The sequence below is a fragment of the Lemur catta genome, chromosome 1, assembly GCF_020740605.2.
Source record: "Lemur catta isolate mLemCat1 chromosome 1, mLemCat1.pri, whole genome shotgun sequence".
Taxonomy (NCBI): domain Eukaryota; kingdom Metazoa; phylum Chordata; class Mammalia; order Primates; family Lemuridae; genus Lemur; species Lemur catta.
The window spans coordinates 55,930,328-55,940,006 of record NC_059128.1 but is presented as its reverse complement, the minus strand read 5'-3'; the positions used below and the strand labels follow the sequence as shown (position 1 = coordinate 55,940,006).

Below are 9,679 nucleotides of genomic sequence, written 5' to 3'. Positions count from 1 at the left end.
TCAAGACTGGCCACTGACCAACACCTGGGAGATAACCTCTAAGCCCTTGGAATACCCTGCCCAATACAGGTGTCTTTGTATAGTTATCATAGGCCATGCCAGATAATTTATGTTAACAATGTGAATACAAGTATAGTAAATATCTGTTCTTATTCACCTGAGGCCATGGGCTACACTGTATCAGTTGAACATCTGCGGGGGCTGAAGACTGAGTAGCTAAGATCAGTCACATATGTGTTCCAGGTCTATATGACTGACCACCCTCCCCCAATAAAAACCTTGGACATCAAAGCTCAGCTGAGTTTCCCTGGTTAACAATATTTTGTAAGTATAGTTTCACATTATAGCTGGGAGATTAAGCGCTGGGAGAATTAAGCTTGCACTTGGTTTCTCCAGGACTCTGCTTAATGCACCTTCTTCCTTTGCTGCTTTTAATGTCTATCTTTTTGCTGTAATAAACCATAACCATGAATATAACAGCTTTTCTGAGTTCTATGAGTTCTTATGAATCAATGAAGCTGAATGTGCTCTTCGGGACCTCTCCCCAACTCAGTCTATTACATATTTATACATACATGTAGGATTCTGTGCAGCAAAGCACATATGCTGTATTTTATTGGAAGTTTAAGAGGTTTTCAAAGGTAATTGGCTATGCTATACTTGATTTTCTCTTGCCTTACATTCTATTTTTAGAAACCAATCCTTATCAGCTGCAATTCCACTATTAAACATATTTTTAAATGCTTATTGGCCATTTGATTTCTTCCTCTGTGAATTGTCTATTCATGTTCTTTTTCTTGGCTGAGCTGTTCTTGAATTTAGAAAACAGTAAGCACATTCACATATACACAAAAGAAATCAAATTTTATTTCCCCATTGGCCCATGGAGCTTGGTGCTTTCTAATAATATATAGTCAGAGTTTGCTTTGTCTAAATAATCTCTAAAATTGCTCACCCCATCAGGAATACCAGCTTTCTCCATTATCTAATTTTCTCATATCCAGGCTCTATTTTTAAGTCATGTTAATCCTACCCTCAATCTGTCATAAGCTTTTTTCTCTGAACAAAACTTTTACTTGCTGAATTTAGTTGATTTTTCTTTTCCAATGTCTCTAACATATGGATTTTCCTTTATATTACCACCTTGCAAATTCAGACTTTTAGAATCCACATTTGATTACTATACTAGTCTTTCCATGAATCCAGTAACTTCTACCCTCAAAACTATCCTGCAAATGCCAGCTGAACCTTCTTAACGCACTGATTTCATTGTACCACTTTCTTGCTCAAAATCTCCCACAATTCTCTTTAGTTTCTCTTATTACACAGGGGAACCCCTGGGGTCAGACGTGAAGACCTGAGTGTGTTGAGACCTGCCCACTTGATTTACTGATGGAATCGACTCCCAAGGGAAAGATGCTGTCTAAGTCTGCTTTCTGCGGCTATAACTGAATACCTGAGACCTAGGTAATTTATAAAGAAAAAAAATTTATTTAGCTCATGAGTTCTGGAGACTGGGAAGTCCAAAAACATGGCACAGCATGGGCCTTCTTGCTGTGGCACAGCATGGCAGAGAGCATCACATGGTGGACGGGCTTCACGCAGGCTGAGAAGTGTGTGATCTGTGATAACAGGGCTGTGTGTAAGGGGTGCCGGGTTCTAATTATAGCATGCCTTTCAGTTTGGCCGTTGCTTCTAGTGGCTTCCCTCCTGCTCTCATAGTCTGCACTGTGAACTGGGGTGGACTCTGGGTTTCTCCAAGTTCTTTTAAAGGAATTAGGGTTAGGAAGAAGATTAGGGAAATGTGTGAGGCAGCTGGAGGTCTCACAGGCATTAACCTCAGAGAGTGACCCATTCCTGTCTATCTATATTTTACCCGGGTACACCTCTATAGGACCCTGCAGTAGGTGGACTGTTGTAAAATACATAGAAATACTGGAAAACTAGTGAACCAAGTATGCCCTCATAACCCGCAATCCAGACTGGAGTCTGGGCTTTAATGGCTGGGACATAATAAACAGTGTTGCTGCCACAGGAGGCCTTGCTGGCTCACAGAACCATACCAGCCCTATCAGTGGCTGGAGGAAGGATACGGGATGAATGCTGTAGGGGAGGAAAACTTTTCCTTAACCCTCTTAGGGTTTCTGGCCGGGTCTGAAAACTAACCAACAAAGACAGATTAAGAGGAGAAGAGCAGACAAATTTATTTAATATTAGTTTTACGTGACACAAGAGCCTTCATAGGCAAATGAAGACCCAAAGAATGGTGTAAGCCTGCGTCTTTTTATGCTAGGTTTGATGACGAGTACAGAGTTGTGGGAAAATGTGATGGGACAGTAGGTATGAGCTACGGGTAATAAACTGGAGGAAACTTAGCAAGTCCCATTTATTTAAATTCTTTTCAGTATCCCTTCATCTTCAGAGATAAGGATGGTCCTTTCCTCCAGGTCCAAGGAGGGCACCTCTCATTTGCGGGTGACCTGCTTTAGGGAAGAAAGAGGAGGTCAGAGTCCTTCCTGCACCTGCCATTTCTCAAATTCCTTCAGTTTAAAATATTCAATATACCAAGGTGCCACATTTTGGAGGGGCATGTTCTGAACCCCATCAATGCCAACAGGACCAGGTGGGCCCATATTGCTGTGAAATCTCCACTGGGGTGATGTGGGTCTAGGATCCCTGATATTCTGATCTGTTAATATAATCCACTTACGGATGAAGAACCACTTGCTTGATTGTCTTTCTAATCCCTGCTTCCTTCAGAAAAAGATTTGGGACTGCATTAGACATGGGTTGCTGGAAGAACAGAGTCCATGGTGTCTGTTTCTGACTCAACTTTCAAGAAGCCTACAGTCGGTGAAGACTTTTTTTTTTTTGAGACAGAGTCTCACTCTATTGCCCGGGGTAGAGTGAGTGCCGTGGCGTCAGCCTAGCTCACAGCAACCTCAAACTCCTGGGCTCAAGCAATCCTACTGCCTCAGCCTCCTGGGTAGCTGGGACTACAGGCATATGCCACCATGCCTGGCTAATTTTTTCTATGTATATTTTTAGTTGTCCAGCTAATTTCTTTCTATTTTTAGTAGAGATGGGGCCTCGCTCTTGCTCAGGGTGGTCTCGAACTCCTGACCTTGAGCAATCCTCCCATCTCGGCCTCCCGGAGTGCTAGGATTACAGGCATAAGCCACTGCGTCCGGCCAAGATGTTTTAGATGTTACGGGTGCCAGGCCTCTCCCAGGCAGTGTTGAAGTCTGCCATCACTGTAGGAGCTCTTTCAACCACATGAGCTGGGGTTAGGAGTTAAACAAAGAGATACATTTACAGAAGAAGCATGTTTAGGCTATGAGAGCATTTGTCCAGTGCAGATTACCAGAACTTGTCCCTGGAAATTGTGATTGTAGATTTAGGTTTGGGCATAGGAATCTGAGATTTATTTCACAGAGTCTTGGGAAGCATTGGCCTAGGGTTGGTTTGTGAAAAAATAGCCCTGAGATTGGAAATGCTGGCCTCTTCCATGAGTAGGCATTGTGGATTGAAGGAGATTAGTGTTCTAGCATAGGTGAAAAGTTTTAGTTTGCTGAATCGCTCTATTTTATTCATCCAGGAACTTTTTTTTTTTTTTTTTTGAGATAGGGTCTCACTCTGTCACCCTGGGTAGAGTACAGTGGCGTCATCATAGCTCACTGCAACCTCAAACTCCTGGGCTCTAGGGATCCTCCTGCCTTAGCCTCCTGAATAGCTGGGACTACAGGCGCAAGCCCCCATGCCCAGCTAATTATTTCTACTATTAGTAGAGATGTGATCTTTTTGAATAGTTTCATTGGCAGGGTGGTCACACTGAAATGTGGGATGAATCCAAGGAATATCCTTGATGATTTGGGGAAAGGGATACCACTTTGGGACTGTGGAGATCTCTGTTGGGATAAATCATCTGAACTTGTGTTAAGAGACAATATGCCCTAAGAACTTGATCTCAACCAGCTCCAATAACCATTTCTTATAGTGTGTGTTTCCAGAGTGAACACACTGAATGATGTCAACTGGGGGCTTGAATAAGGTCAGGTATGGGGAGTAAATTTGTCATCCATGGGAGACAATACAGGCATGTGTTTGTATAAAAAGATTCACAAGCTGGGTAACATAGCAAGACCCCATCTCTTAAAGAAAAAAAGTTAGAAAAATTATCTAGGCATGGTGGCACATGCAAGTAGTCCCAACTACTTGGGAGGCTGAGGTGGGCGGATTGCTTGAGGCCAGGAATTGGAGGCTACAGTGAGCTGTGATTGCACCGCTGCACTCTAGCCTGGGTGATAGAGTGAGACCCTGTCTCAAAAAAAAAAAAAGTAATTTACATAGCTATATATTATATCATTTAAATTAAGTACTAAACATAATCAAATTATATTAATCAGTGATAGATTTTTAACAATTTAACAATATCTGTTTTTTTTTTCTTTTTTTCTCTCACAGCCAAAGCAACAATATCTGAATAAGTCGTTTATTCTCCACGTTCTCTACTCACCTCTTGGCTCCTTACCAGTTGATCTCTCCAAGATCATTTCTATCCCTTTTTATTTTTGATCAGTATGGCAAGTCCTCAAATAACCTCGTTTCGTTCAACATCATTTGGTTATAATGTGGATGAGAAAAAAACTGATTCCCGTCCCGGGCCGCTGTCTGCGTCTGTGTGGAGTTTGCACGTTCTCCCCATGTCTGTGTGGGTTTTCTCAGCCTCCTCGGCTTCCTCCCGCGTCCCACACATGTGCGCTGCAGGTGAATTGGCACATCTAAATTGTCCCCTTCTGGAGTGACTGTGCTGTATGTATGAGTGCGCCCCGTGATGGGATGGCATCCTGTCCAGGGCTGGCTCCTGCCTTGTGCCCTGAGCTGCTGGGGTGGGAGCTGGTCACCTGTGACTCTGAATTGGAATAAGCTGGTTGGAAAATGAATGAATACAAATTATTATAAAATAAAAATTCATAAAATATATGATAATCATGCGAGTGCTAAAAAATAACAATGTGGTACTACAGCGCTCAGCAAATTTGCCATATTTGTTATTGTTTTTGAACTACCTGGTGGTTGGGGGTGTTTGTTACAATTTTTGCTTTGCAAACATTTATTCCTTGATTAAACCTGCCACCACTATGAACACCGTGACTCACTGATTCCCCCAAAATTGGGTAACTAATTATCTTGCTTGTTTTTATTACTCTTTCGTAAATATATGTATGGCTCACATTTATTTCAATGTTTAGTATTAAAAGTGTTTTGGGTCTTTATTTAGAAGTTTGGCGATGTTTCTGAGACTAGAAATACGTCATTAGAACTTAACTCTTGTTTATATCAATTGGCCTGTGGTAAAATTGGTTTTTGTTATATGTCGTTTTGCTTAAAGTCAGTTTCCAAAAAACCTATGAATGACATTGAGGACTAACCGTATGTATTATGTTTGTCAAAGGTAAGTATATATGGCTGAATGATATGAAATTACAGATGCTTTACCATTTTTTGTCTATAAAAACAGCAATTTCATACACACACACACACACACACACACAAAATGCATATAAACACACACAGATGTGTGCAGTGTTTATCCTGTGTCTTTCAACTCCAAAGATTCCTCAAGGTCACAGAGAAGTAGTCTTCATTTGTTACTCTTTCTGGGCCTCATGAATTATTATTTAAAAAATTTTATTGTGTACATTTAAGGTATACAATATGATATTATGGGATACTATAGATAGTAAAAAGGTGATTGTAGTGAAGCAAAGTAATATATCTATCATTTCACAAAATTACCCATGGTTTTGGTTTGTTTTTGTGGCAAGAACAGCTAAGATCTACTTATTTAGCATGAATACCAAATACAGTACCATTTTGTTACCTGTGGTCCTCGTGTTGTACAATAGATCTCTAGATTTGTTCATCCTACGTGTCTGCTACTTTGTATCTTCTGACCTATATTTTCCTGTTTCCTTTCCCCCTAACCACTGTTTTGTTCTCTGTCTGTATGTTTGAATTTTTTTAAGATTGTGCATATAAGTGAGATCATGCAATATTTTTACTTCTGTGTCTGGCTTATTTCACTTAGTATGGTGTCCTCCAAGGTCATTCATGATGTGGCAAATGGCAAGACCTTGTTCTTTGTTTTAAGTTTTAAAAAATTTTATTTTTTATTTTAAAATTTTTAATACTTTTTTAAATCACAGGAGCCATGCTAATCTTCTCTGTATCGTTCCAATTTTAGTATATGTGCTGCCAAAGCGAGCACAAGATTTTGTTCTTTTCAGGGTTGAATTCGTTTCTCTCTCTTTAAATATATATATACTAACACACATATATACACACATGTACATATAAATACACGCATATGTAATCTCAGTTTCTTTATCCAGTTGTCCGTTGACAGACACTTAGGTTGTTTCTGTATGTTGGCCACTGTGAGTAACGCTGCAATGAACACGGGAATGCAGACTACAGTCCCACCAGTGTTCTGGGGTTCCCTTTTCCCCACAGCCTCACCAACATATTTTATGTCTTGTCTTTTTGGTAATAGCATCCTAACAGGTATGAACTGCTATCTCACATCTGGTTTTAATTTGCATTTTTGTGATGATTAATGTAATGTTGGGCTGTTTTCATATACTTGTTGGCCATTTTTATGTCTTCTTTGAAGAAATGTCTGTTCAGGTCCTTAGCCCATCTTTCATTATTTGTTTTTCTGCAATTGAGTTGTAAGATGGTCGATAAGCTTTAGATATTAACCCCTTGTCAGATAGGTAGTTTGCAATTTTTCCCCCAGTCTGTACATTGCCTTTTCCATTTTATTGATTGTTTCCTTTGCTGTGCAGAAGCTTTTTAGTTTGATGTAGTCCCATTTATTTTTGCATTTGTACACTGGGCTTTCAGTGTGATATGCAAAAAATCACTGCCAAGGCTGATGTCAAAGAGCTTTTTCCTATGTTCTCTTCTAGGAGTTCTATGGTTTCATGTCTTACATTTAGGTCTTTTATCCATTTTGAGTTGCTTTGTGTATGGTGTAAGATAAGGGTCCAATTTCATTCATTTGCATGTGGCAATCCAGTTTTCCCAGCACCATTTATTTAAGAGACTGTCCTTTTCCCATTGGTCCTCTTGGTGCCCTTGTCCAAAATTAGTTGACTGTATGTGTTAGAACTTATTTCTGGGCTCTCTATTCTATTCCATTGGTCTATGTTTTTTTATGCCAGTACCATACTGTTTTGATTACTATAGCTTTGTAATGTAATTTAAAATCAGGACATGTGATGCCTCCAACTTTGTTTTTATTTCTCAGAATTGTTTTGGCTATTCAGGGTCGTTTATGTTTCCATACAAATTTTAGGCTTGTTTTTTTCTATTTCTGTGAATGTCATTGGGATTTTGATGGGGATTATGTTTTTAATATGTATATTGCCTTGGGTAGTATGGAAATTTTAATAATTCTGCTCCATAAACATGGGATATATTTCCAATTATTTGTGTCATCTTCAATTTCTTTCATCAATTTTCAGTGTACAGATCTTTCATGTCCTTGGTTAAATTTATTTCTAAGGTTTTTTTAATTCTACAATAGGTAAGATTGTTTTCTTGATTTCTTTTCAATTATGTCATTATTTGTGTATAGAAATGCTACTGATCTTTATATGTTGATTTTTGTATACTGCAATATTACTTAATTCATTTATTCTAACAGTTTTTTTTAGTGGAATCTTAGGGTGTTTTTTTTTTTATATGTAGAATATCATCTGCAAATAGAGATGACCTCTTCCTATCCAGTTTGGATAACTTCTTTTTAATATCTTTTTTGTCTGGTTGCTCTTGCCAGACTATCCAGTACTATGGTGAATAGAAGTGGTGAAACTGGGCATCCTTGCCTTGTACTAGGTGTCAGTGGAAAAGCTTTCAGTTTTTCCTCATTAATTATGTTAGCTGTGGGTTTTTCATAAACGGCTCTATTATGCTGAGGAATATTCCTGTTGAGAGTTTTTATCAGGAAGGGATGTTGGACTTTGTCAAATGCTTTTTCTGCATCAATCAAGAGTGGTTTTCAGCTTTCATTCTGTTAATGTGGTATATCCCATTGATTCGATTTACATATGTTAAACTAGCCTTGCTTGCCAGGTATAAATCCCATTTGGTAATGATGTATAATCTTTTTGATGTGTTGTCAGATTCAGGTTTTTAATAGTTTATTGAGGATTTTTGCATCAATGTTCATCAGAGAGATTGGCCTGTAACTTTCTTCTATTATGATATCTTTGTCTGGTGTGTAGGTATTAAGGTGATGCTGGTCTTGTAAAATGTGTTTGGAAGTATTCCTTCTATCTCTATTTTTTTTGAAGACTTTAAGAAGTATTGGTAGTAATTATTCTTTGAATGTTTGGTAGAATTCATCTGTGAAGCCATCTGGTCCTGGGCTTTTCTTGGGAGGTTTTTGATTACCTCTTTAATCTCTTTGTTATTGTCTGTTCAGGCTTTCTACTTCTTCCTGACTCAATCTTGGTAGGCTGTTTTTTTTCTTTTTCTTTTTTTTTCTAGGAATTTATCCATTTCCTCTGTATTATCCAATTTGTTGGGATATAATTGTTCATAATAGTCCCTTATAATCTTTTTTATTTCCAAGGTGTCTGTTGTAATTCCTTCACTTTCATTTTTGATTTTATTTATTTAGGTCTCCTCTCTTTTTTTCGTAAATTAGACAAGACTTTGTCAATTTTATCTTTTAAAAAAACAACTCTTAGTTTTATTGATTCTTTCTGTGGTTTTTCTGTTCTTTCATTTATTTCTGTCTGAATTTTATTATGTTTTTCCTTCTGCTAATTTGGGGTTTAGTTTGTTCTTCCTTGAGGCCTAATGTTAAACTACTTATTTGTGGTATTCTTCTTTTTTTCATTTATTTTTCAACCCCTTGGTCAATTTGCAATTTCTTGTTTTTTTAATGTAGGCATTTATTGCTATAAACTTCTCAGAACAGCTTTTGCTACATCCCATAGGTCTTGGTTTGTTGTATTTCTATTGTTGTTTGTCTCAATATATTTTCAAATTTCCCTTTTGATTTCTTTTTTGACCCATTGGTTGTTCAGGAGCATGTTGTTTAATTTCCACATATTTGTGAATTTTCTAAGATTCCCCCTGTTACTTGATATCTAGTTTCATGTCACTGTGATCTGAAACAATACTAGATAACATTATATTCTTAAATTTGTGAAGACTTGTTTTGTGGGCTAATACAGGGTCTATCCTGGAGAATGTTCCATGTGCACTAGAGAAAAATGTGTATTCTGTTACATTGGGTAGAAAGTTCCGTCTATGTCTGTTAGGTCCACTTGGTCAAAAGTGTAATTCAAGTCCAGTATTTCTTTATTAATAATTTTCTGTCTGATCTATCTGTTATTGAAAGTGGGTTATTGACGTCCCATACCATTATTGTATTGCTATCTGTTTCTCCCTTCATGTCCATTAATACCTATTTTATGTATTTAGGTGCTCTAATGCGAGCAGCATATATATTTACAATGGTTATGTCCTCTTGATGAATTGACCCCTTTATCATGAAATAATGAGCTTGTCTCTTATGACAGTTTTTGACTTGAAGTCCATTTTGTCAGATAGGTATAGTCACCCCTGCTTTCTTTTGGTTACCATTTGCATGGAATAC

At 38.0% G+C, this 9,679-nt stretch overlaps 1 pseudogene; it reads right to left on the bottom strand.

Moving 5' to 3' along the window:
- Positions 1 to 6,179: 6,179 nt before the first annotated feature.
- LOC123631202 lies at positions 6,180 to 6,271 on the bottom strand (annotated as a pseudogene).
- Positions 6,272 to 9,679: the final 3,408 nt, after the last annotated feature.